At 35.5% G+C, this 25,601-nt stretch overlaps 1 protein-coding gene across 5 annotated transcripts in view; it reads right to left on the bottom strand.

The window, feature by feature from the left end:
- The window catches only part of LOC122637822, a 231,169-nt gene that overhangs the window by 201,090 nt on the left and 4,478 nt on the right, over positions 1-25,601 (bottom strand). For 2 of the 5 annotated variants that reach the window (XM_043830222.1, XM_043830221.1), the window contains exon 2: positions 23,794-24,013. The exons of the other annotated variants lie outside the window; for them this stretch is intronic. The gene's annotated coding sequence lies outside the window, so the exon portion shown is untranslated. The remainder of the gene's footprint in view (positions 1-23,793; positions 24,014-25,601) is intronic. 5 annotated transcript variants of the gene reach the window in all.

Raw genomic sequence — 25,601 nt, 5'->3', positions numbered from 1 at the left:
CGAATTCAATGTTAAAAAATTAGAAACTACTCATCGAAAACTCATCGAAAATACAACGTTTTATCGAACGATAAATTTCATTAATCGTCAGCTTATACTTCTACTCATGAAAGAAGAAAAAACCTAAAAGAATAGATAAAAGGGAAATCATTTGGAATGTGAGTAAGTACTTATACAAGCCGGAAGTTCGATAAAATATGATAAAGAAACGATTGTGATGCACGCTATTGTATAGCAACAATAACATATGGTAAAGAAAAAAGACAAGAGAAAAAAATTGGAAAACGAGCAGAAAGAAGAATAAAAGAAGAAAAACGCAAGGACGCACGCAGTGCGAGAAGTCACGCGTGCGAGAGCCGCAGGAGTCACTTTGCATATGTCGAGAGATACCAATCGAATCATGCAATTGCGGGCAATCCCTCCGTCCTTCCATTGACCCTACCACCACCTTTCCGGGTCACAATGGACGACGTTGTTCGTCGTTCGATTTGCTGCTCTCTATTGTTAAGGTTTCAGGTCCCAAGTCCCTCTTCGCAGCTTTACTTCGAACTCTCGTTGAATCTTTCGAAAATTCGCACATTTATGTAAATCTTCGCTAGATCGTACATACATATGGCCAAAGTATGAAGCTATTGTATTGTCCTTGATATAACGTATTCATTTCTTGCCAAAAATTTCGCTCTTCCTCCGTTTTATTCCATATTTTATCCCGGAGAAAAACGAATCGGTTATTTTGAACTTTAGATCGTTCGAATCATCATCGTTCGATTCATCGTTCGATTCATAAGGAGGAGAATTCAATGAAAGAGAAGCTTTCTTCGAATCGCAATTCTCATCTTATTTTATAAAAATTCCGAATCCGAAAGATTTTTCCTGTCAGTCACAAAATGTCTGGAGTGATATTCCGTAAGTTAAAATATCTTCGACACAAATTTTTCTTCTTCTATAACGTTAAATTTCTGGCAAATAAATATCGATGTTCAAAAATTGATCTCGCTTAGATTTTCTATGTCGATATCAAATCAAAGGACCTTTCGACATCGATCGCATTTCATAGCGCAATTACTGAACATTGGATCTCTTCGACGAGAAACAAAAAGCCATTAGTCGAGTAAGTATATGATAGAATGACAAATGAATTTATCGATTTGACGTTGGACGTACTAACGTTCCACGTGATAACGTGGATAAAGCATAACTTGACATGTATCTGCATAAGGGAGAAATGCCAAATGCACATTGGTCACTGGTAAATGCTTTTAAAGGTAATTAAAGAGTTAAGATAATTTTGTGGCCACAAAATGAATGACGTCCATAAATTGGAATATATATATATATATATATATATATATATATATATATATATATATCTGTTGTTTATTTCGCTTGATTTCATCTAAAATATATCAAGTACGATCCGAAGAAAGAGAAGAGGAGCAAATATTAAAGTTGTTATTTTATTCTTACTATTGTTAATATTTTTTTTCTTTTTATAGACTTTTATTTTGTTGACTTTCTATTAGTTCACATATTAAAGGTTTACTATACATAGGTATTTTCGTAATCAGAAACCTATCCTATTCGCTAAAACGAACAAAAGCTCCAGCTTTTGTATTCCTTTATCCCGTATAGACGGTTGGTTCCGCCTCTGGATTACCCGGCCCTCTGACCGACCTGGGTACCATTATTTAACAAAGCCTTTTGGGCAAACTCCGTTTGTACACTTGAAGAGAAACCTAGAATGACACCTTATATATGTATATCATGTATTGAAGTTTAATGTATGTCGCGTTATAAATATGCTTGAGAGAACTTCATTTTTATATTCGTGATCGTTAAACAACATTTAAACGTATGTCTCTTTTGATACGTCAAAGAGAAATAAAGAATACATTTCTTTTTCTTTTATTTTTCTCGTAATATGATAATAAGACCAATTATTGAAACGTCTCTTCCCTATAGAGAGATTTAATAAATGAAACGAAATTTTTATCAAAAGTACGAAAATAGGAACAAAAAAATAATGGAATAATAAAACATCAATGGCTGGTTGGAAAATTTAATTCGACTCGTATACTCACTTTTCTCCTAGCATTGGAAAATTTAACAGAACACGAACATTCGCTACTATCACGATGGGTCAGTGTGGTTTCATCCATATTTTATTTAAATTCGCCTTCGGTTAAAAACCGTCGAATGCATATGATGGTTTTTATTGAAAATTTATATACTTATTTATCTCTAGGCGTGTTTCGCTTGGACGGATTAAAAATAAAAGCATTATTTTTCCTTGTTTTTTTTCATTTTTGTTTTTTGTTAAATAAAGTTTGGTATGCTTCATAGCTTAAGAGTAGTAAAAAAAAAAAAAAGAAATAAATAAACCGTGAGAAAGAAGAAAAGGAATGTACCTATCTTAAAGTTCTTTCAAAACCAGAAAAGGAAACCTTTATACACCCTGTCGGACACATGCGACGTGCATAGAGCTGACACGTGGTGTTGCCTACGATCGTTTTCGCATCTTGGATAACACATTTCGAGGGGCAGCAGCTTCAATCCTTATACCTACGAACGTTATTAAACTTTTCCTCAAGTCTAACGTCTTTGAAGGATAGCGATAGACTTACAGAAAATCTATGAGTATACACACGTACATATACCTATGTACGTACTTATACGCGCATGTACGAATACTTGGATAAAATCCTACGAATTTCTTTTCGTACAAGCAACAAAAATAAAGAGAGAGAGAGAGAGAGAGAGAGAGAGAGAGAGAGAGAGAGAGAAGAAGAAGAAGAAGAAAAGTTCTCGAAAAGTTTTAAATTTGCAGACCGAAGCAAACGTCTTTAACTTCTTGTCCCGTGATACGCCTAGAGAGTTGCGACAAATTAGAAAATCTGAAAAGATCTATCCATTTTTAATAGCACAACTTGTAACCTAATTACAACTAATTCCACTAATACCGTCCCATCGACAGATTCAAAGAAAAGATAAGATTAGACCTAGCTGAAGAATAAACCAGGAAGAATCCTTTTTCTTATTCAATCAGTAACTATTCCGTTACGTGTGATCGACAATCGCGAAGAAACTTATCGACTCCGAACAAAGAAGTATCGATTTCTACGTCAGCTTAAATGCTTTAGGAAGTTTTGGAGGGGAGGAGAAAGAAGAAAAGGGTTGAAAAGGTTGGTTTGTGAAACGAAGACAGGCTGAGAAAAGGAAAGAGGAAAGGTGCGAATGCATTCGTCGTTATATTTTTCGTTTTTTGAGAAAAATGCAGTTTGAAATATCGTACACCGTTTTATCAAGGGTATAAGGTAGACCGTTGTAGTAAAGTGGGTCGACATTTCATTTGGAGGATGTTGGGGTTTAAAGCTCGGACGCGTCATGTGTGTCGCAGTCTTGCCGCAAGGCTAGATTACATTGGACATTATTGAATCGGACTGTACCGTACGAGGATAAGGACTGACAGATAGTTGATTAGACTTCTCCCTTGCGATTACACGATTCGGAACAGCGGAAGAGTGACCATGGAAGCATGTTATCCTACCTGATAAATTGCAACAGGATCTTTCTATATGAAAGTTGCGAAGGAACGAGGAAAGACGACTTCTTATTAAAGAACCTGTTACATATGGGTTATTGACTTCGTTCGAATTCCCATTATTCTTTCCAGCTATTTTACTTTGTCATTGTTGGAAAAATGTCTAATAAGATTCGTTGCTTCTTCGTATATATTTTTCATTCTTTCTTTCTTTCTTTTTTTCTTTCTTTCGTTTTTTTTTTTTTTACGCGATATCCTTCTGTATCGCGTTATTATCTTAATAATACCTCACGGCGACAGTGAAGATGACTTTTTTCTTCATTTTTTTTAAAGATACATATCTATTAAAACATTTGGAAAAATAGTTCGCCGATTATTCGATACGCGCATGAAATACGTGTTTGAAATAAATAAAATTAGGTCTCTTGAATTGGCTTTTTATTTTTAAGCAAAAAGTGTAATATTCTTCGTCTTTGGTTTTTTGTTTTTTTGTTAGGAACCATTATAATTATTTAGCTAAAAAAGAACATATATAAATAGTGTATATATATACTCGAAAAATAACTAGGTAGGTAGATATGTGAACATTATCAGAAAGTTTTATTTTTCGTTTAAAACGTGTCCACGTAGAACTAATTCATGATACGATTTTACAGCTGCACTAAAATTAAATAAAAATTCTCGCCGTAATATTTGTATATCCTCGAAATCATGAATGCACGAGTTAAGGTCATGAATTACCGATGTTATTAGTGTTAATATTATCAAGCTCGATATTAAGATGAGTTGGTGAATATTGAAATCAACAACAAATTTTACGTTCTCTAATTTTAAATATAATTAAATTAAAATTATTTTAAATATATTTACAGATTAAGTGTAATATCAATAGGATCTCTCAGAAGCTACATTAATTAACTGACTCTTCTGTTTTTTTCTTTTTTAGGGATTTCTAAATATTAATATTCACTTATAATTTTCAATTTGCTAAACTCCACTTTTTATTTTACGTAGAGAAATTTATGATATGTCAGATAATATACGATAAAAATTTCGTTTTCTTATCAACGGTTCAAGGGAAATTGTCGTAGCCATCGAAAAAAAAAAGAAATATCGAAGAGGTAAAGAAGGAAAAAATCACGAGGGGAGTCGATGACTAGAAGGGTGGGTTCACATTCTCACAAATAAGCCGGAAGACGTCGTCTCGGTGAAGATGCTGAAATAAGTCGCAATTCTGAGAAAGGAAGTAGAGTCGAAATATCGAAGGGATCTTTCGACCCTTCGATGTGTTGGTAAAAGCATCAAAAAGAAGGGGGAGAAAATGTAAAGGAGGGATAACGCCGGAACAAGAATGAGAAAGGGTAAAAAAGCTGGTAGGGGGATGATAAGAAAGAAGAGGAGAGAAGATGGAGGGAAGTAAATGATAAGGCAAATAAAAAGAGCAAAAGTGGGAAAGCCTCAAATATTATCCATGCGCAAACTCAGAGCTATCGAGCCGTGGAATATATAAATATACATCTTTAAACTGACTTTGCCGATTATTTTTCTACATAGTTTTCACATTTATTTTTATATATGAACGAAAAATCGCAAGTAGTAGTATCGATCAAATATTTCAAATAAAAACTAATTAATTATGTAAAATATTTAAAATTGTTTGGACACTCCAGACATAACGATAAGTTTGATTACCTTCGTTGATAATCAATTATTTATTTGATAATGATATCCATACATAGCTATGTACAATGATTGGTTTTGTTAAGAAAGGAAATTGTCAATCCGTCGAACCGTTTCTCTCTCTCTCTCTCTCTCTCTTTCCCTCTCGTACTATAATTTACATAATACGTAGACGTATCGAATCGTTATCAGATCTTGAGTAAATAATGATGCACTCATGTTCGATCTAAAAAATCTTATGACTCGAAGAATTGAAGAAGAAAAAGAAAAAGAGAAAGAAAGAAAGAAAAGGATGTAAGAAAGATCGAAAAACATTTCATTTTTCAAAAGGATAACGTTGGCCTATCATCCGGCTTCCATGAATTTTTCTATTCGATCTAAAAGAAAAAAAATTTCTATCTACGCTCAAAATAAAAATAGATTATATTATCAATTTATTTTTGCAACTCTTGTTGACGCAATTCTTTCTCAAGTTTGATTTTATTTCTGAAGTTTAGTAATCAATGACATTAATTTTTCTAAATATACTTAACGGAATTAATTAATAAAAGATCAAAAGATCTGCTTTCGTTTCTACGTAAGAGTTATAATTATAGTAAAAATACACCTGAACTATCAATTATTATTATTATAATATTATTCATTTAACCGAAAAAAATTATCAGAACGTGAATATTAAGGTTAAAGGATGACATCAATATTTCTAAAATTCACAGCACGATTCATTATAACTCAAGATCGTGCTCATCGACCTCTTCTTCCTTTTCTTCCGCACCATTTTCCACCTACGATCGTGATCCCGTATATGCAATCAATTTATTATTGTTATCGTTATTATTATTATTATTATTATTATTATTATTATTATTATTATTATTATTATTATTATTATTATTATTATCATCGTAACAAACATCATCATTTCTATGACGAGAAATTACACTGACCGATGCGAAATATCCGGAGTCGTATAAAAACATTACTTCATCGTTCCTTTAGCAAACAATAATGAAATTATACGATATATTTAAGTGGAAAGTCTCTTCCAGAGCTGTTTACTTCTCCCTTGTAAAGAAACGGTCGAGAAAAAAACAGGTTTCTCGTATGAACGAAGCGGAAAACAAGAAGTATGTTTCGTTTGTCGTATCCTATTATAAGTAAAAATATTTAAATAAATAAATAAATATATAAATGAAAAAAGTAAAAAATAAAACAACAAAAAGAAAACAAAAAAGATTATATTTTCTAATTTTATTGCACGATATAACGTTTATAGATTATAATGAAACTTACTATTCGTAAGAATAATTTACCATGGGCTTAATTCTCGGATCACGATCTATCAACGATCCTTTGTTTTCTACGTTATAAAGACTCTTCTTTCTAAAAAGCCGTACATAAAGAATAGATTGAGGTGAAGATAGGATAGGCAAAATAATTTCTGTTCTCTTGTGAATATGAATACCGCGATATTTATAACCGAGATGCTGACCGATGTCTTTCCTTTTTTGTTCCCAATTCTTATCTCTCTTTTATCGGCTTACTTCTTTTTTTCTTCCGTGTGGAACTCTTCGTCTTCTCTTTGTTTTACGAGGTGAAAATGTTCGGAAAAGCTTCGACTAGGACGTTCGCGAAACGGGCCGAAGAGAATAGACCTAAGTTAGCTCGTAAACACGTTAAGAGAGGGACGACGATTTGCGCTATATGTAGCAAGTATATTGTGAATTCTCCTACAATTTTTTGCAGCCACGCGAGAAAATCGATCGGTCGTTTCTGTCGGGCTACTAAACTAGGCTACTTCGTTTCGAAGCGTTCTCTCTCTTTCTCTCTCTCTCCCTCGCTCATTCTCCTCCCTCTGTTTTTTTTCTTAGTAAATATAATGTAAGTTTCTTTACATACGGGAAAGGATTGAATACGTGATTAGAAGGATACTTGAATATTCCTGATTAATGATAAAACCTTGTACATAGAAAGCATGGAAAAACAAAAAATGAATTTATGAAATAAAAAAAAAGGAAAAGGAAAAAGAATAAGGAATAAAGAATGTTCCAGAATATAAGCAAGAAAATTCCTTAAAGAAGAGAAATTTACGAGAAAAAGATAAACAAATGAAAAATGTCAGACGGTCCGATGAGTCGGTAAAAGGAGAGATCGAAATTCAGTAGTGAAAGGAAAAAAAGAAGTGGAAAGAATATTCGACGTCTGACTCGTATTTTCGGATGCTGCGCGGTGAGCTCACTCGAAAGGAGTGGATAGAAGAGAGAGGACGATAAGAGAGGTGTCCCATAACTATCCTTTCGTGTCGCGTGACCATCTTGCTTCAAATTGCGCCGGCTGCTATCGAACGGTACACGTAGGTATAATATATCTTATGTATGCGAATTCCTCGATGTTCACGAAAGACAAGATATTACGGACGAACTACGACACTGATATGCATTTGTTCTTGACCGTCGGAGAAATTGTGGTAAGTATGTGAGAAAGAGAAAGAGAGAAAGAGACTTTACGATTTGATTCTGGATTTCTAAACGAATCGATGTTATGTATATAAATACGAATTTCATATTAAAACGTCGATCGATAGAAGTTTCGCTTTCAATGGTTTCGTTTTTGATCGCCTTAGAAGCAGATTGTATTGTTAGTCCGAACTTAGAGACGCGTCACCATCGTTCAGAGACCTCGTAAAGACTTTTCCCTTGGGAAATTCGATGTATCGGTGGACTTTCCACAAACTACGCGTCCCGTGGTATACCCCTTTCTTTACCTCACCCTGGTCTTCCTTTCCATCTTGGTCTTCCTTTAATATCCTAACGACGACGACGACGACGACGAGGACGACGACGACGATCTCAGAAGAGTTTTACCACTGGTACCACCAACTTTTAATGGCTCCTCGAAATTTTCGAAGCGACCGAGCCAACGGTAGAAAGTTTCCTTTCCTTTTTTTTTTTTTTAATTTTTGATTATATGCGTTTGACTACGTCGATGTCAGATATCTCATACATGCTTCTTATCCTTCTCTCTTTTTTTTTTTCTTTTTCATATTTTTTACTTGAGATTTTCGTTTAATTCGGATCACGCTAAAAAAAGAAATTACCTAGCGGAAAAATATAAGATTCGACATTTATGAGCAAATGGATTTATGATCGTAACGATAGGAGAGTGCATTCTATTTCTTTGCCTCGTGAACTTTTATTCTCTATATGTCGTAAAGTCCGAATAAGTTTCTCTCTCTCTCTCTCTCTCTCTCTCTCTCTCTCTCTCTCTCTCTCTTTCTGTCTTTTTCTTTCTCTCTTGAATTACTTGTCGGGGGACATTTAATACCGCAAAAAGATTTAAAGCAACTTCAAAGAAAGAAATAAGCTTTTCCAATTAAATTATTTGCAATAAGAATAACTTCAAATTAGCAGGAAAACGAGACAATTCTTCAATTTTTGTGTTGATCAACGATCAATTACGCAAAAAAAAAAAAAACAAATATTGCAAATAGATCGCCTTCAAACGAATTTAAGGAGTTTAGAATTAGGATAGAATTATTTAGAATACAGTCGCTGTGAGTCAAAATTTTTTGCGATCAACGAAATATTATACTCCAATGAATTCTTTCGAATACTTTGAAATGCGAAATATTTGTCGAACATTTTACAAATATCCTCTATCTTCGCGAACATATTTTCGACAACATAATTTGCATCTTCTAATTTCATATTTCCAATTATTTATCTACCTATATTAATATTAAAAAAACAAGAAAAGAAAAGAAAAAATCTACATATTTAATCAAAATCATTCATGAGTTATATCGATTCGAAATAATTACCGCAAGTAGCTAAGTAATCAATGCATTAGGTACAAACGAGTATACTAATTAAGATTCTCGGGCAGTAATGGAATATCTGAGATACGAGGGACTTGATTTATTCGACGAGACTCGATCGTTTTGATAGTGTACATATTTATATATTACATATATACACATTTCACGATCAATTTGCGATTTAAGATGTGTACATGCGTTTCGAAATGCATTTTGAATATTCAATATGTCGAATTAAACGTTACTTTCTCACTCCCGAGTACTCTCTCGTCAAAGGAATAAATAAAGACTGAGGTCGTATCTATTCAAACGGATCGTCGTTCTCGATCGGACAACACAACAATGACGAGCCACGAGCGAATGAGCGAAGAGACGAGGAAAAAATAACGAAAATAAGATGCTCGTAAACACGTCGTGATTATCTTACATAAACATTTATCACAAAAGCAAACTACGCACAACACGAGTAATGACGACACCTTCGTATTAAACATTGACCTTCGAACAAAGTTTACATACAGAGAAAGATAATCCAATCCTCTACCTTTATTTTACGATTAACAGAAATTTCGCAAGATTTTCTGAAAAAGAAATACGCAGTATCATGAACGCAATATTATTATCTCAATATATAAAATAATTTGAAAGATTTACGTCGTTTGCTTGATAATTTTTATTTAAGAAGACACCGATAGTCTTTATCTATCTTTCATTCTTTTATCCTTTTCTGTCCATATGTGTGTGTGTGTGTATGTATATATATATATATTTGTCCTTTCATCCATAACTCCTTTCTCCCGCATACCCTTTCTATTCTACATCGTTTATTCGTCTAAGAAGGGTCAGCTCTTAGTCACGTTTCAAAGGGCAACGATTAGTTCGCACCGCCTCTGGATCAACGTTCCCTTACCAAGATGAATATTTCAGTGGAAACGTCTCCGACATAGACCACCGACTGAGTCTATCGTGGCTTTTAATGTAAGGATATGAGTACATGCTCGGCACTCTTCGAGTGATTCCGTTAGATTGGCTTCCGTGTCTATCATCTCTCTCTCTCTCTCTCTCTCTCTCTCTCTCTCTCTCTCTCTCTCTCTCTATCCCTCTCATCAATGATCTCTAAGTCGTACACATAGACAAACACACTCGCTTGCTCTCATTCTCTCTCTCTTTCTCTCTTTCTCTCTCTCCCTCTCTCCCTCTTCCTCACCTCTCTTTTTCTTCCTTTCTCTCTCATTCTCTCTAATTCATTTTTTATAGCGCATTTAACGCCTTTTATGATGCTATTACACGTCGACAATGGCCCTTTGTAGACCCGTGAATGTTATTTTAACACTTCTCGACGATAAAACGATAAGAGAGACGTTTATAAATTTATATGTAAATCTGTGATAAAAATTACGCCAATTTTGGTAACAAGCAATCGCTACTTTTTCTCTTTATTTTTGTCTTCTTATAAGAAGTAACGATATTAATGGGAAGGTATGAAGATTATTCAAAAGTGACAAGAAATTTAAGTCAATTAAGAAAGTTTCGACGTACTCTTTCTTGCTTGTCTAGTAGTATATAAAATCGTAAATTTCGTTTCAATGTTCACAATGATTTCTCTTAGAAACAGAGTTATTAAAATATTATATCTTTTATTATATCGGATAGTGAATATAATAGGAAATTTCATAAGAGATAGAAATTAAACATATATATTGACATAAAAAGAAATTTCTATAAACCGATAAAGTGATATTCCCATATTCGGAATGGATATTTATGCGTACGCATTTGTTTGTATGCGTTACACACATTTTCCCACATATTTCAATAACAGAAATAATGTGCCAATATCGACTTTCGTCTGAGAGTGGAAACAAAATCTTTCCGTACGTAGGATCTATCGGGATGAAAAATTTAATAATAAAAAAAGGGGGTAGAATAAATGAAGTGAAATCGATCGTTGGAATACGCGTGGTTAATAAAAATCATTATATCAAATACGATATAGCGATATCGTTTTTCGTAGATACGATAGAACGAGTCAACGTTTGTTATTTTGTAATCTTTGCCGTTTCATCTTTCGATACCATCACCCATTTGATACCTCAACTAATTGCCGTTATTTTTAAAAAAGAATACGAGAAACAAATACTTGTTATATGTACATCTATCAATCACCCTTCATCTTTATCTTTTTTTCCCTTCCTCTTTGGGTCGTTTCCATCGAAATCCGACACATAAAAATAAATGTAACAGGTATGATTAATTCTACAAAAAAATTCAACTTCTTCGTGATTATTCGATATAATGTCAGGCTATAGACGTGGGAAAAATTATACGTGAACAATTTATACGCTCATTCTGAAAAGATAAATATATTACCTACTCTGAGAAGTAATTGCCCTCATATGTAAATTTAGTCTCGATAATTTCTCTTCTTCTTTCTTTCCTTTATATATATATATATATATATATATATATATATATATACATACACACACACACACATATATATATTCGTTTCTTATCTCTTGCCAGGTCGAATCGAATGAATTTTGTATCCTTCTTTTACATTTTAGGATGAAGCCACTAAAAGAAATCCAAACGAGCGAATTCAATGGTTATCCCACTCTATTTCGTCGCAAATTCTAGCGGAACTCTCGCTCCGTTAACCTCATTTCCTTCTACTGCAAAGAAGAAAAAAAATATGAACGAGTCGTGTGTACGTGAGAAAAGAGAAGAAAAGGATAAGAGAATAACGGTACGCTTGGCATTGATTTACAAAATTATCAAAGTTTTCGAAAGTTCATAGAGTTACTCGCAGAAATAGCAATGTTTGTTTCTCCTATATTTAAAAAGACAAATTGTTGATGTCGATGAGAAAAAAAGAGTCTACGTAAACGAAGATCCACTTAACAAGTTTTTCCAGCCGTATTAATCTCACGACGTTTATCGGGAAGATCGAAGGTTCGTATTATTATGTACAACGTTTAGAATTCACCTTCTGAGAAGAAGCGGCTCAAACGATTATCTTGGCATCGTCGAGTATTTTCAAGGACTTCGGTCATTAAAAAAAAAAAAAAAAAAGGAGAAGGAAAAAAGAAGGGAGAAAAAAGAAAAAAGGGAAACTTTCTAAACGGCAGTTGCTCGAAACCATCAACCTTACGCTTCAACGTAGTCACCTTAAGGATTTAACTTGAAAGACCTTCGATACCCGTAACGAAGCGGAAAGGATCAAAGTGGCAAATGGAGCAGAAAATTAATCGCATTTGTGAGCTTTCAATGAATGCCAAGGAAATTCACTTGGTTTGTTCGTGGCCTATACATGACTCGTTCGTTGAGTACACTTAAAATGGCCTATAACGGGTGGCGACACGAAAGGAAGAAATTTATCGGCGGAAGGGTGCGTCTCTTACAAGAGAGAGAAAGAGAATATCCGCGCGCCCATACATACATACATAGATACAATCACGCATAGATACGATTCACCGTACGCACCCTTTTAACCCATTAAACTGTACATTCGCTGGTAAATGGGTTAAACCCAAGGGTCTTTCTTTCGCGTCGAGCGCACACATATCTCCTTGAATTTCAAGCAGATGTGGCACTCCAAAGTTTATCATTTTTCTTTGTTTCATTCTGTCTTTCTTCCTCTCTCGTTCCACCCCCGTCCCCCACCTCTCTCTCTTTCTCTTTATCTTTCTCTTCCTATCTCCCTTTCTTTCCTTTATTTATATGTATTTCTTTCTAACTAAATGTTTATAGAATGATAGCCGAGTTTTCACATTAATCTACCTTCTTTAACGCGATAGAAAAACGTTCTTTATTTTTTCATTCGCGAGCTTTAAAATTCCATCTTCTACAAGAGAAATCCGAAGAAAACTTCTTTATTATTAATAAGAAGATCTTGTATTTTTGTTGACGGATAGAGAAAGGTTTCTTTTCTTTTACCTTTCATTCTTCTTCTTCGTCTCTTTCGTGCGCCCGTTCATTCGTTCGTTCTTCCTTTCTTCCTTTCTTTCTTTTTTACGGTAAAGGAAATAAGAGATGGAATCGTCTTGCCGTTTTGAGATGCAGAGAGAAAAGTTACAAGCGGTGGATGCACTCAACCGATGCTACGTAAGTATGTGTATATGTACATATAGTATATATGTATCATATACGATATCTCCCCAACATACATTCTCCCCGATGGCCGATCGCTTATTGCAAACGTGACTCAGAATCGTAAATGCGTAGAAAAGGCAACCGTTCTCGTATACAACGAGTTGCTTCGAGATATTAAAAAACTATCGTAAAGATGCCGAGTCCTCTACTCTCCTCTTTCGTAGCTACCGCCTCTGATACATCCGAGATATCAACTATACCGGTGGTCAGATACTTTATGATATTTTTGCGCGAAATCTATAATATCGATAAAAAAACGTTAGCCATGAGGGGAACAAACCGAGCCGGTGATATCGAGTTCGCCAAAGCTTCGAATCCGATATCTTTTACTTTTTAAATAAACCGGCTCGTTGTTCGTTTAATCTCGATTTAAACTTGAACACTATAATCCTATAAACAAGATAAACCATTAATGAGTTATTTCTAATACGGATGTGGATCAAAACGCTAGATTTTCCTAAATTTCGAAAAACTAACAAAAATGGGAATAAATTCAATCTCATTAAATTTAAATGAGTTTAAAGTAATCGTAATTCTTTATAATTCTTGTATAATTCAAGGTGATTTATGTATGAATACGGGAGATCATGCTTTTTGAACGAGGGAACTGAATAGCGTTGTTAAAATAATTTAATCGTTTGATTTTCTTCGCGCTTAGGGAATATGAATTATTGATACGATAAAAGTTACGATATCTCTCATTGTCAATGAAAAGAAACAAAGGTCTTTAATATTCATCTTGATTTAACTATCGAGCGAATTTTTGAGTCGGATTGGAAAATAGGTACAACAAAACGATATTACATTTTATAGATTTTCTCTAGAAGAGTCTTTTACGTGACAACACGATCTTCCTTCCTTCCTTCCTTCCTTCCTTCTTTCCTTCCTTCCTGTTCTTCGTTCAAAATACCTTCGCGTTTGTTCATCTTCGATGGCGCTATAACGTAGATATTGCACGATTATTTTGGGACAAGCAGGAGAATCAAGTGGGATCCAAAGTGGTTGGAAAGGAAACGAGGTTTTCGACAAGAGGGTTGCTTTCGGAGTCGCGCATTAATTCGAGGGTAGGTAAGCAACGTTAAACGGAAAAGGGGCTGAAGATAAATAGGAGAATAAAACGACACAAATTTGCGTGGGAGATTTCGAAACGATCTTCCTAGAAGATCTGGCGCTTCTCTTTTTCTCTTTTTCTCTCTCTGTCATACTTTGCAATTTCGTTCGAAATTGATTCGATACAACTCGACGCTTGATTTATGAGTAAACGAAATCCCAAATTACACGTTATTGCGTATCAACAACGAACGTTTCGTATAATGGCTTAAATAGATATATGTAGGTGTACGTAAGTAAGAAATACCCGTCGTAACAAAGAAAAACGTTTCTCGATGTTTTCGTTAAAAATGTTATGAAGTAATATTTCATCGAAATATATTTCATCCATTTAATCGCATCCTATTCCTGAAACAGGGGAGAGAGAGAGAGAGAGAGAGAGAGAGAGAGAGAGAGAAAGAGAAAGAAGAATTCCGAGTCTCGAGACGGATCAAAGCACTTCGTTAATCCGCGAAGTAGCACTAAATCCGGGAACGAAAGGAGAATTTACCGTGATAGAACGGCGCGTTTCACGTCGTACAGAAGTTACAAATCAGGTTTCTCCCTTCCCCCCTTTTTCATCTTTCCCTTTCTCTCTTTCTCTCTCTTTATATATATATATATATATATATATATATATATATATATATCACTTTATCTGGCTCTCTTTCTCACGGTCCTTTTGGCCCGCCTGCATGCACGTACTAACGTCGATTCAAACTTTCAAGCAGATAAGCACAGAATGGAAAGAGAAAGCAAAACGTAGTAAACAAGAGAGTGAAAGGGAGAAAGATGAGAGAAAGAGAATGGAAGGGAGGAGAAGAGAAAAGAAGAAAAGAGAAGGGAAGAGCACATTTTCCGGGTGAGATGAATCGCGGCTAACTTCCATAGCAAGCAAAATATTCTAACTATGTGCATGCTATGTCTGCTGAAACATCGACGTCGACACTTATCAGATCTTTTTAACGACGATAACTTTTTTAAAGAAGAAAACGGAAATTGATACGAAAAAATATTTTTATATTTTGATGAAAATATTTTCCTCAAACTTCGTATTGTTAATTCCTTCAATGAATTAATTAATCCTGTATCTTGTATCTTTACTTATCGTTAAGGATAATACGTTAAGCAAGCTTATATAAGCATTTCGTTCCAATGCGATTTCGATTTTATATTCCATACGCGATCTTCATCAAAGTAATCTTAAGAATATTTATCACGCGGATAGCTGACGTTCTTTTAAGTCTCTTAAAAACTTTTTCTACGGGACGAAGTATTTACGGCGAGACATATCAAACTTGACGACAGACTTTCATGGTTCCACGAAAGAAAACAGAACGAGAGAAAGAGAGAGAGAGAGAGAAAGAGAATTATTTTGCTGGGATCACGCTTGTTCCATAGCACGATGAACATTTATCTTTCGCAGGGGTAGTAAATTTGGAGGGTGGTAGCAACCCCTAACATGGAGAGCGGAACGCGAATCGGATGTGCTTTTCTTGTACTTTCGTTGCGAGAAACGGAAAAGTTTCGGACGATATAACGAAAATTTTAATCCCAACGTGGTCGCTAAGATGTTTATTTTTTCGAATGAACGTGTTTTTATTACATTACGTGTTAATCCTTCATATAATTTTCTTTAATCAGAATATATGTACATATATATGTACGTATTATTTTAATTAATGTAAATACATTAGCGCATACGTTAATTAAAAAAAAAAGTTTATAAAAACTGTCACGCGCAAAACGTTTCTAAAGTAATAGACGTTAGTCCAGGATAATCCTGGTATTTAGCAAGGTTCTATACTTTATCTTTTTCTCTTCTTCGCCTAAGCCACTCTAAGTCTAGTATAAGCAGGATGGTGTTTCTTTTCTCGAACCTCGGAAAGGATAATATCACCGATCGTAAAATTTCTTAGCGGTTGAATTTCGAGACGATTTCTCACCGATCGATCGTACACTTAATGCAAATGCTATGTTCGATGCAGGAACGATGTACGTGTGTATTAAGAATGCACGATCGTATACGACTTACCCGTTACGAGCGAGGGTAGTAGGATTGAAGAGTTAAGAGTATGTCGTGCGTAGTTCGATCGATGTTTGAGGGACAGAGAGGAGTATAGACAGACAGATAGATAGATAAGAAAGATAGAGAGATGGAGGGATAGAGAAAGAGAGATATAGGGATAGAGAGAGAGAGAGACGGGGGAGTTTGCTCGAATGGAGACTAGACGAGACTGGATCTCGTTCGAACTTTAGTCCCACCTTAATCTAACTTTTCTACGAAGCACTTCTCAATGTTTTAATCGCTTTCATATTAGAAGCCGTCGAGCTGTCACGCGATGTATTTCCAATATCTTGTTGGCAAGAAGACAACGAAACGAGACGACAGAAAAGTTTCTACGCTAAAGATAAAAGAAAGTCGCGATCAACGTGTACGTTACATTTATTCGCGAAAAAGATAAGTTTAATACGTAGATACATCGATACAAAGTCCGCTAACTACCGCTTACATTTAATTAACGAAATAACATTACATGTAATAACTACAAAATTAAGATCGTTTCTTTAAAAGATATATTCGAATACATGTGAAACATGCGAACTAGTATTTCTAGTTAAATAACGATAAACGATAGTTATGTAGACACATAAAAACCTTTGACGATAATCCTTGATAATTTTTATAAATATCGTTTAAGTCTATGTATGTATTTATGCAAAAATGTAATAAATTCTATGAATCATTTTCATGGTAAATTAACATTGAAACGTTCACATGCGAAGATACGTAAATGTATTTTCAAAGGTATATACTGTGTACCGTTCTCCGGATATTTAGTACGCGTTCGCGAACCGTTGCGGCAACAGCTTCTCGCTCAATGAGCGAATTGGACCATTGAGCTTGACCCGTGAGCCTAGGTAGCCGCTGTTACGGCGAAACATATGCAAAACTGCGGTCGGAAAATTTGGCTTCAACGTCGAAACAATTCAATGAGATTTACCGTGCTTGTTTATATGTTTGCGACGCATGCGTGTCGACATAGAAAAGTTAAAGCTTTTAGTATCGAGAATAGACAGGAGTATATCTTAATGTATAATACATTCTGCACTGCATTTCGAAGGATGCATTTAAAACACACGCATGTACATCGTACGACTATATTTCTACGCGATTTACCTCCTTCTTTAATTTCTTTCTCTCGTGTATTTTATACATACGCATACGCGCGCGCATGCACACACACATACACGTAGAAAAAGTGAGTAATCGTACTTTCGCCATAACGTTCTATCTCTCGAATCTGGAGCTCGTAATGAAAGCAATATGAGATAAAAATAAAAAGATGATGGTAGAACTCCGATCGATCCGATACGCTCGGTAGCTTGCTTTTTTTCATAACTCGCGAGACTTGCGTATTTGCGTATTACTACTTTATTAGCTGTGGCTTCGATCTCTCGTATCAAGGTGACTGTAATTAAATACCTACTACTCGACTGACAGTAGTCAGTCGAGAGTGTATGGATAACGAGCGGTATCCGTTCGAGTAAAGAAGTAAGAGGGGTGGGGGAGAAGAGAAGAGGGGTAAAGAAAAGAGAAAAACGTAACAACGATTGAGTTGCAAACGACTCGCACGCGCCTACGGGTAAGATACTTGTTTTCGAGAACACTTATCGCGAACGATGATACGACGATATCGATTTAAAATACAATTTTACCGAGGAATATCTAGATATCTGCGTGTATATATATCGGTGTACACTTATACGACATAAATATCGACGATGACGTTGAAAGCACAATACGGTTTGACTTCCACGTTTTTCCAAATATCGACTTTTTCCAAACTCTTTCGTGCTGATCGCGGATCTTTTTTTTTCATCTCCTAGCGTCCACCTTTTTCCAATGAGAAATGCACACGTATCTATAAAGGTGTGTGTAACAATTCGTACGAACGACCGGTATTCGTAGATATATTTCAAATTCATGAAATTACTTTTGTATTATCACGGATCTCTTCTTTTTTTTTCTTTTTTTTTCTTTTTTCTATTTTCGACGAGTTGATTATCGACCGAACGAATAACGAGAAAATCCGTTCGAATCTCCCGCTGTGTTACGAAAAGAAACAAATTCTCGCGTCCGTAGCTCGGCTTTAGTCCATCATTACGATGATTCATTTTCATCGTCAACCCGAGCTACCCACATGGCGCGCCGACAACGTAACGACGACGAAGAAAATGATGACGAAGAGCCGACTAAGAAAACAAGCGCCTCGCATGGCCTCATTCCGTATTGTACAAACAGAAAGCAGAGAGACTATACATCTGCGAGTGCGTACGATGATTACGTTCAGCGACAAGGTCGTTCCTATAAGAGTTACATATGTATAATATGCGATTAAAGAAATACCACGTTCGCAATGAAGTCCATGGTCCGTTCTCTTGTCATTCTTCATGGGAGAAGAGATCAAAGTTACTTGTTTTTTCACTTTCTCTCTCTCTCTCTCTCTCTCTCTCTCTCTCTCTTTCTCTCTCTGTAATTTCTCGAAGAAATCAATATAATTGCGTGTTAGGATATGAAAGTGTTAAGAAAATGTAAGAAATTCGATAACGATCGACCATCGTTTCGGATAGCTAGGGATTTAACGATTTCCGATAAAGCGAAAGCCAATTAATTTTCGTTACATACGAGAAAAATCTTTTGACCAGAACGAGCTTTGAATTCCCTTTCTCCCTCTCTCTCTCTCTCTCTCTCTCTCTCTCTCTCTCTCTCTCTTTTGCTCTCTTTTTTTTCTTTATTTCTTAAAGCACAAAGTTTAGATTTTCAATTTCATCGAAGATAAATCGTACTAACGATCTCGATCGCGTCTCGATGTAGATGTAAACTGTCGACAGTGATATCTCGATCCTAGTTTGATCAATAAAAAGTTTGTAATCAAAACGAAATGACAGAGCGAATTTTAAAAGCAACGGGAAAGTATTAACCGCGAGAGGGACTCGTGATAAAATGAGTCGATAATACTATGACTCACTGTATAACGCTCTCGCTTGTCACTACAAACATAAACGTACACACACACGTATATATATATAAATATACATACAATCACCTGCTGTGTTTCGACTCTTAACAAACTTTGCGAGTCAACGAGCTATAATTGTTTAAAATTATCGTATCGGCTATGATCGTTCGAGGTATTCGACGTTCGAATTCTCCAATGAGATATTCTAGAAGATAAGGCAAGATTCGAGGGTCAAAGGAATTTCCGGAATATCCATGGCACACTATCGAGCTCTCTCTCTCTTTCTCTCTCTCTCTCTCTATCTCTCTCTATCTTTCTGTCTCGAAACTTGTCTACGATCTCGGTGGACGTAAATTCCAGGACCACTCGTGCGGGAAAACTGGTTTCGATTCCCCCATTCTAATTTTTTAATAGAACGATATTATCGAACGAAAAGGAAATACGTAGAAAATGGATGGCGAAGTTTGTAAAGAATTATAGGAGGATACTTCTTAGAGGACGGTGACTGTACTCATTTAACATATTTGATATATTTCGAGAGATTGTACGATAGCCGACTAAATTACAAAACTCGACGATGTTATGAAGATAATCTTATTTTCTGCAATGATAATAGTATCGGTTCCTTTTTCTTTTCTTTTTTTTTTTTGTTTGCTTTTGTTCTAAGTAAGATCAAACCGAGATAGTTCAACCAGTTTTCAGTAATACAGATAGATATATTTTGGTATGTGCCATTAATCTCTATATTCAAAGGAAACAATTTGAGGAACATTAAATAAAGTAATACAATCGACAATATAATGAAGTGCGATGATATTCATTGTAAGAAATGATTAATTATTTTTATGAACTATTAAAAATATCTATTAACTTATTTTCAGTTTCTTGAATTTTTATCCTGGCATAGTTTCGAAATAGCTCGTGGTCGAGATTAAATCCATCAACGTTTACCGAGGCTGTCCTGCGGCTGCTAGAAGCTCTTGTTATCCATCCCGAAACTGCAGGTCAATATTTCATAGTACTTTTTCCTCTCCTGTACTAATAGCGAAACGTTACATCGATAACGTACGGTTTTAAAGGGTGCAGCGTTCTGCAAGCGAAAAAATAGCTTTACAACTGATATGTAAAATTCGATTACGGGATATGGCTTTTTACAGGATATTCACTGGCTCGCGAACAAATGAATTACATGCCCAGCTTCGTTTTGCGTTTAATAAAAGAATCAACGACGGGGAAGAGAAAAAATTAAAAATTATTAAAAAATTTCACCTCTTGAGGAATACGCTTATTAATGTTCATATTTGCAAGATACAATTGTAATAATCCAAACGAATAGCCATAATTAAATATCAGTGGATCGAAATGAGACAAAAAGCTTTTACGTTTAACGCAACTATTTGTACATGTTTTATACGTACTAAATTTACTTTATTTCGTTTAATATGTATATGAATAACATCGCGATAATTTTGGGAAAACGAAACTTCCTTTTTTTATCGTAACTCTCTCACGTTGATCGCATTATCTTCTCCAACCTCGAGGAAATCTGTGGAAAGTCGGCACGAGCTATAGAAAGAAGCTTCGAAAAGTAATCGTTATGCGTAGCACGATAATCGACCATAAGTCGATTATATTACGAACGCATGATGAGCGTTATAAATCGTGTCGGTGTGGTATAATGTCCACAACGTGACGATATTAAAAATTCATCGTCTACTCAACCACTCCTTTTACATACACACACACACACACATATTGTTCATTTTCCTTTTTCTGTAAAAAATGAAACGAACAAGATAGGAGTATTTAAAAACGTCCGAATAAGTATGCCAGCTAGTTAATGCTTCTTTCTTCTCATTTTACTCTTCGTTACCTATTCCCTCATCTTTTTACATTTTGTCGAAGGTACGAAGGTAATATAAGTGAAAAATGGGAAAGGAAAAAATCAACGACGCTACCATATATACGTGGATACATACATCAATCATTTTTCCGTTTCCTTCCATCTTTTTTCTTATGCTAAAGATTTTAAGCCGGTTAATTTCCGTTCTCGATGCAACGAATCGTATCATTATTTTATTTTGCTTTCCATTTCCGTTATTTGAAGAAATCGGTTGTTGAACTTTTCAATATTAGTTCGTTCATAAGCCTGAAAGATTATTCGCATCGTCGCTTCCTTTCTCTTTTTCTATGTAAAAATTTCAAAATATAAGAGACGAAACGAGAATAGAAACTGTCAATGTTGGATCGTTTTTTTTCATTTTTGGACTTGAGATTTTTCGAAAATAATTTAAAATACAATTTTAAGTGTCAAGACTCGTAAGTGTAGAAATTCTCCTGAGTAATTTTAAACATCGAAATATTTAAATCGATTGAATTTATTATGAAGAAGGCAAATATAAAAATAATGTTATTCGCTAGGAAATACAAATTTTTTAACAGAGGACGAAGGAGACGTAAAAATATTGAGTTTATGAAAGGAAATCGAGAACGACATTGCAGTGGAAACTTTTAACAGCGACAGTCTGAAAACTTTAGTCAAAACTAATTCCTTGAAAGCTAGCGCAGAAGATTCGCGAGGAAATTCGAATAGTCGCTTTTTATAATTTTTTTTATCATAAACAAGAAAAGAAAAAGAGAGAGAGAGAGAGAGAGAGGGAGATAGCAATTAGAAAAGATGCGAATTCAATCTATTCATGCAACATTTATAATGAATATTTTATGTACATTCTGTTCGATATTGCTTCCTAATACTTATTAATACAGCCGTACAACAATCGCACAAGCTTTCATGTTTATATTTTATAGTTTTCGCATTTTACACTTAACCTTTGTCAGTTCTATGCTCAAATATGGCAATTTGCAATTTACACCATACCACGCTTTCGTCCTTATCGATTAATGAACTTCCGAGTATATACCCCTAGAAACTTCAACAAACACTTAGCCTTAATTTATACGCGATACGTAGGATAGGTACAGAAGTGAGTTACAGAGAGGAAGAGAGCGAGAGCGAGAGAGAGAGAGAGAGAGAGAGAGAGAGAGAGAGAAAGAGGGAGAGAGAAAAAGAGAGATAGTCGTCATCAAACTTAACCATCATAGTTTTTGTTATCGACGACTTCAAGATTACGAAAATTGATGGAAAAAGCGTAGAAACTTTTTCACTGATCTCCTATTTGAAAGTAATTTTCTCGCATAACATTTAAAATTCTTTACCAAGACCCACCAGGATGTCTCATAGGAAGTCTCCGCAGTCTTGGTAAGCCAGCCGATATAAATTCAAAGTAACTCTCTTGGAATACCCTTTTCGCCGCACGTACTACTGCCTCGAGAGACAGCGTATTAGGTGGCCGTGCTACATAATGCGATAGTTTCGTCCGCCTATTACGGTGACGCGTGATGAGATGCGTGATCTTCTCGCCCGCACGTTTCATCGTCTCTTTATTATTCCTATCGTTCGATGGATTTAGCCCTTCCCCACCCTTCTAATCCCGCAAGAGATCTCCTCGTTATACATTTACTATTCATTGAGACTTTCACCGAGTTCGCTTTCATTTTATCTCGATAAAATTAGACGAAACTCTCCGAGTTACGCTTCAAGGATCGGTATTCCCTTTTACGAAGAAAGAATTCGCGCTATTTGCTTAAGGATCTTACGAATTTTGAGATACTTGGAAATCCTCGTGATCTCGAAAGCCAAAGGAAAATCCCGAATGCGATCCTCGTTTCGTTATTTACACGTCGAAAATGAGGTTCTACGCACGACTTGAAAAGCGTGAAAATGAAAAGCGAAAAAATCAAATAAAGAAAGAGAAAGACAGAAAAGGAAAAACGAAATTCCGATTAACGAATATTCCGATACGTTACGCACGTTACGACGAACTCGATAAAACGAATTTCGGATACGTAAACCTATTAAAATATGTGCGTTCACGAATGATAGTCAAACAATCGTAATATCGACGTATAGTCGCATCATTTGAGATTGCAGGATATATGCGTCGGCACGATTAACGCTCGCGTATAGCCTTTCGTTGCTTTATAACTATAAACGCATTGTAAACGTACCACAACCGGTGGATTGTAATTCCGAAAATCGTACGATTGCACCGATCCTTTCCATTCTAACAACATCCAATTAAAATGCGTATTCGTTATTTTCAGGAATTAACGAGAAATCGATAACCAATCGATGAGAATACGATTTTTCAATAGTAGATTTGTTCGTAACAAAAACATATATTAAATAGTGCATTACGTGTAAGTACATTCTTGCTTCGTTCGTTTTTTCAAATGAAGTTTTTTCTAGATCTACATTATTTCGTATGATAAACGAAGAAACAAACGTAGATAAGTTTGATACTCTTCCAAGAAATAGTTACATATCTATATGCATATCTTTATGCATATCTACATGCGCGCATATACTATGTATACAAATAAATATGTATATAAAAATATACATGCATACGCACGAATATACATACGTATATAACGTTGATACATATGAAAAGCTGAGATGTTGTTACAGGATTTTCTTTCGTAAGGCATGAAATATCTATCCATCTGAGCAAGTATGTATCCATCCATCTATCCATCCATCCATCCATCCTTCCTTCCCTTACATCCTCCCATCCTTGCGATACGAGATTGCACGAGGGAAATAGTGCCGGTGCGATATGGGATACAGAATATTTTTATTCATACCTACGATCACACCATTCAACGTTGCATCATTTTTAAAGACTGGGCGAAAGAAGAACGAGAATAAACATAAGAATAAGAATAAAAAGAAGAAAAAGAAGAAGAAGAAGAAGAAGAAAAGAAGTGAAAAAGGATAAAAAAAGAGAGAGAAGAAAAAGAAGCTTATCGAGAAGACGGTTTAGTTATCCGACTTATGTATGTACTGGTAAATACAAAACGTCGTATTCGATTCCCTTCAAAGATAAGAAGGTAACGTGCGCGCGAGCGCACATGGCTTACAAGTCGGGAGTTGGACGAACGAGAGAAGAACGAAGGAAAAGGAAACGACTCACTTCTTTTTAAGAGGAAGGGAGAAAGAAGCGCGTTCTCTTTCAACTTCGTGACACGAACCATTACCTCGCACACGTCGACGTAGTCAGAGTGGGTGGAAAGAGAGAGAAGGAGAGAGAGAGAGAAAGAGAAAGATAGAGAGCGAGGGGAGAAAGAAGAGAGAAAGAGAGAGAGAATACACGAAGTGGTGGCTGCAAGCCGCTGCTTTTCACGACACGCACGAACGTCCGGACTCCGAATGGATTTTAAAAGGCAGTGAGTCAGACGATTCTTCTCGGAAAGTTGATACTATTCCAGCGTGAATGGAAAGAAAACGTCGACGTAATTATGCGTCAGTGATTCCTCTTCTTCCACGAAGGGCTCTATCTTTCTTTCTCTCTTTCACTCGCACTCTCTCTCTCTCTCTTTCTCTCTCTGTCTCTCTTTTGCTCTCTTCCCTTCTCACTCGTCGCTCTCTCACTCTCTCTTGCGCTTTTTTTTTCTATCTTACCGAAGGTGACACAGTTTCGAAGTAATTTTCGATCGAAGCACGACGTTCAGTTAAAATAAGTAAAGTTCCACTTGAAAGAGAATTCTTCTTTCTTTATCAAAAGGAATAGATTCGTAAGTCTCGAAATTATTCAATTTTCACATAATACAGGGCTTTCTACTGAGGGACCAATTCAAGTCTACATTCGATTTCGAGATGGATTAGAGAGAAAAAGAGAGAGAAAGAGAGAGAGAGAGAGCACGTCGTTTAAAAATGAAGTTGATGCACGAATGAACGTACCGAGAAAGAGTATTAGTCATGGAGCCATGAATATGTGAAAAATGTTTGCCTCCATTAATTCATGGCGTATTACGTTACTCATACATATATAGATTCATGCAATATTAAATCATCATCACGCTTAAAATATACTTTCCGAGATTATCCGATCGGAGTATCGAATGCTTATACATAAATACAACGCTTCGTACGAATACATTTAATGGATCAAAAAATCACTAATACATCGTCAAACGCAAATCGAAACAAGTTTATCGCATATCCAGGGTATAGGATCGTTCTCTCTTTCACGCTTATTATTACATCGGGCAAAATGAAAAATAATTATATTTATCCGATCACAGGTAGATATTTTCGTTCCGAGAGAACAGAATACCTTTCGTAACTACGTTACAAGGTGGTAAATACATATGTACGTACTTTGTCGTAAGGTAGACACACAAAATATCCTGATGTCTTTTCCGTGACACGTATTCGGTTTCTCGTGCCCGC

The sequence above is a fragment of the Vespula pensylvanica genome, chromosome 2 (genome assembly GCF_014466175.1).
Source record: "Vespula pensylvanica isolate Volc-1 chromosome 2, ASM1446617v1, whole genome shotgun sequence".
Lineage (NCBI taxonomy): Eukaryota > Metazoa > Arthropoda > Insecta > Hymenoptera > Vespidae > Vespula > Vespula pensylvanica.
The sequence above is the reverse complement of the archived record's forward strand: the minus strand, read 5'-3'. Positions and strand labels throughout refer to the sequence as shown.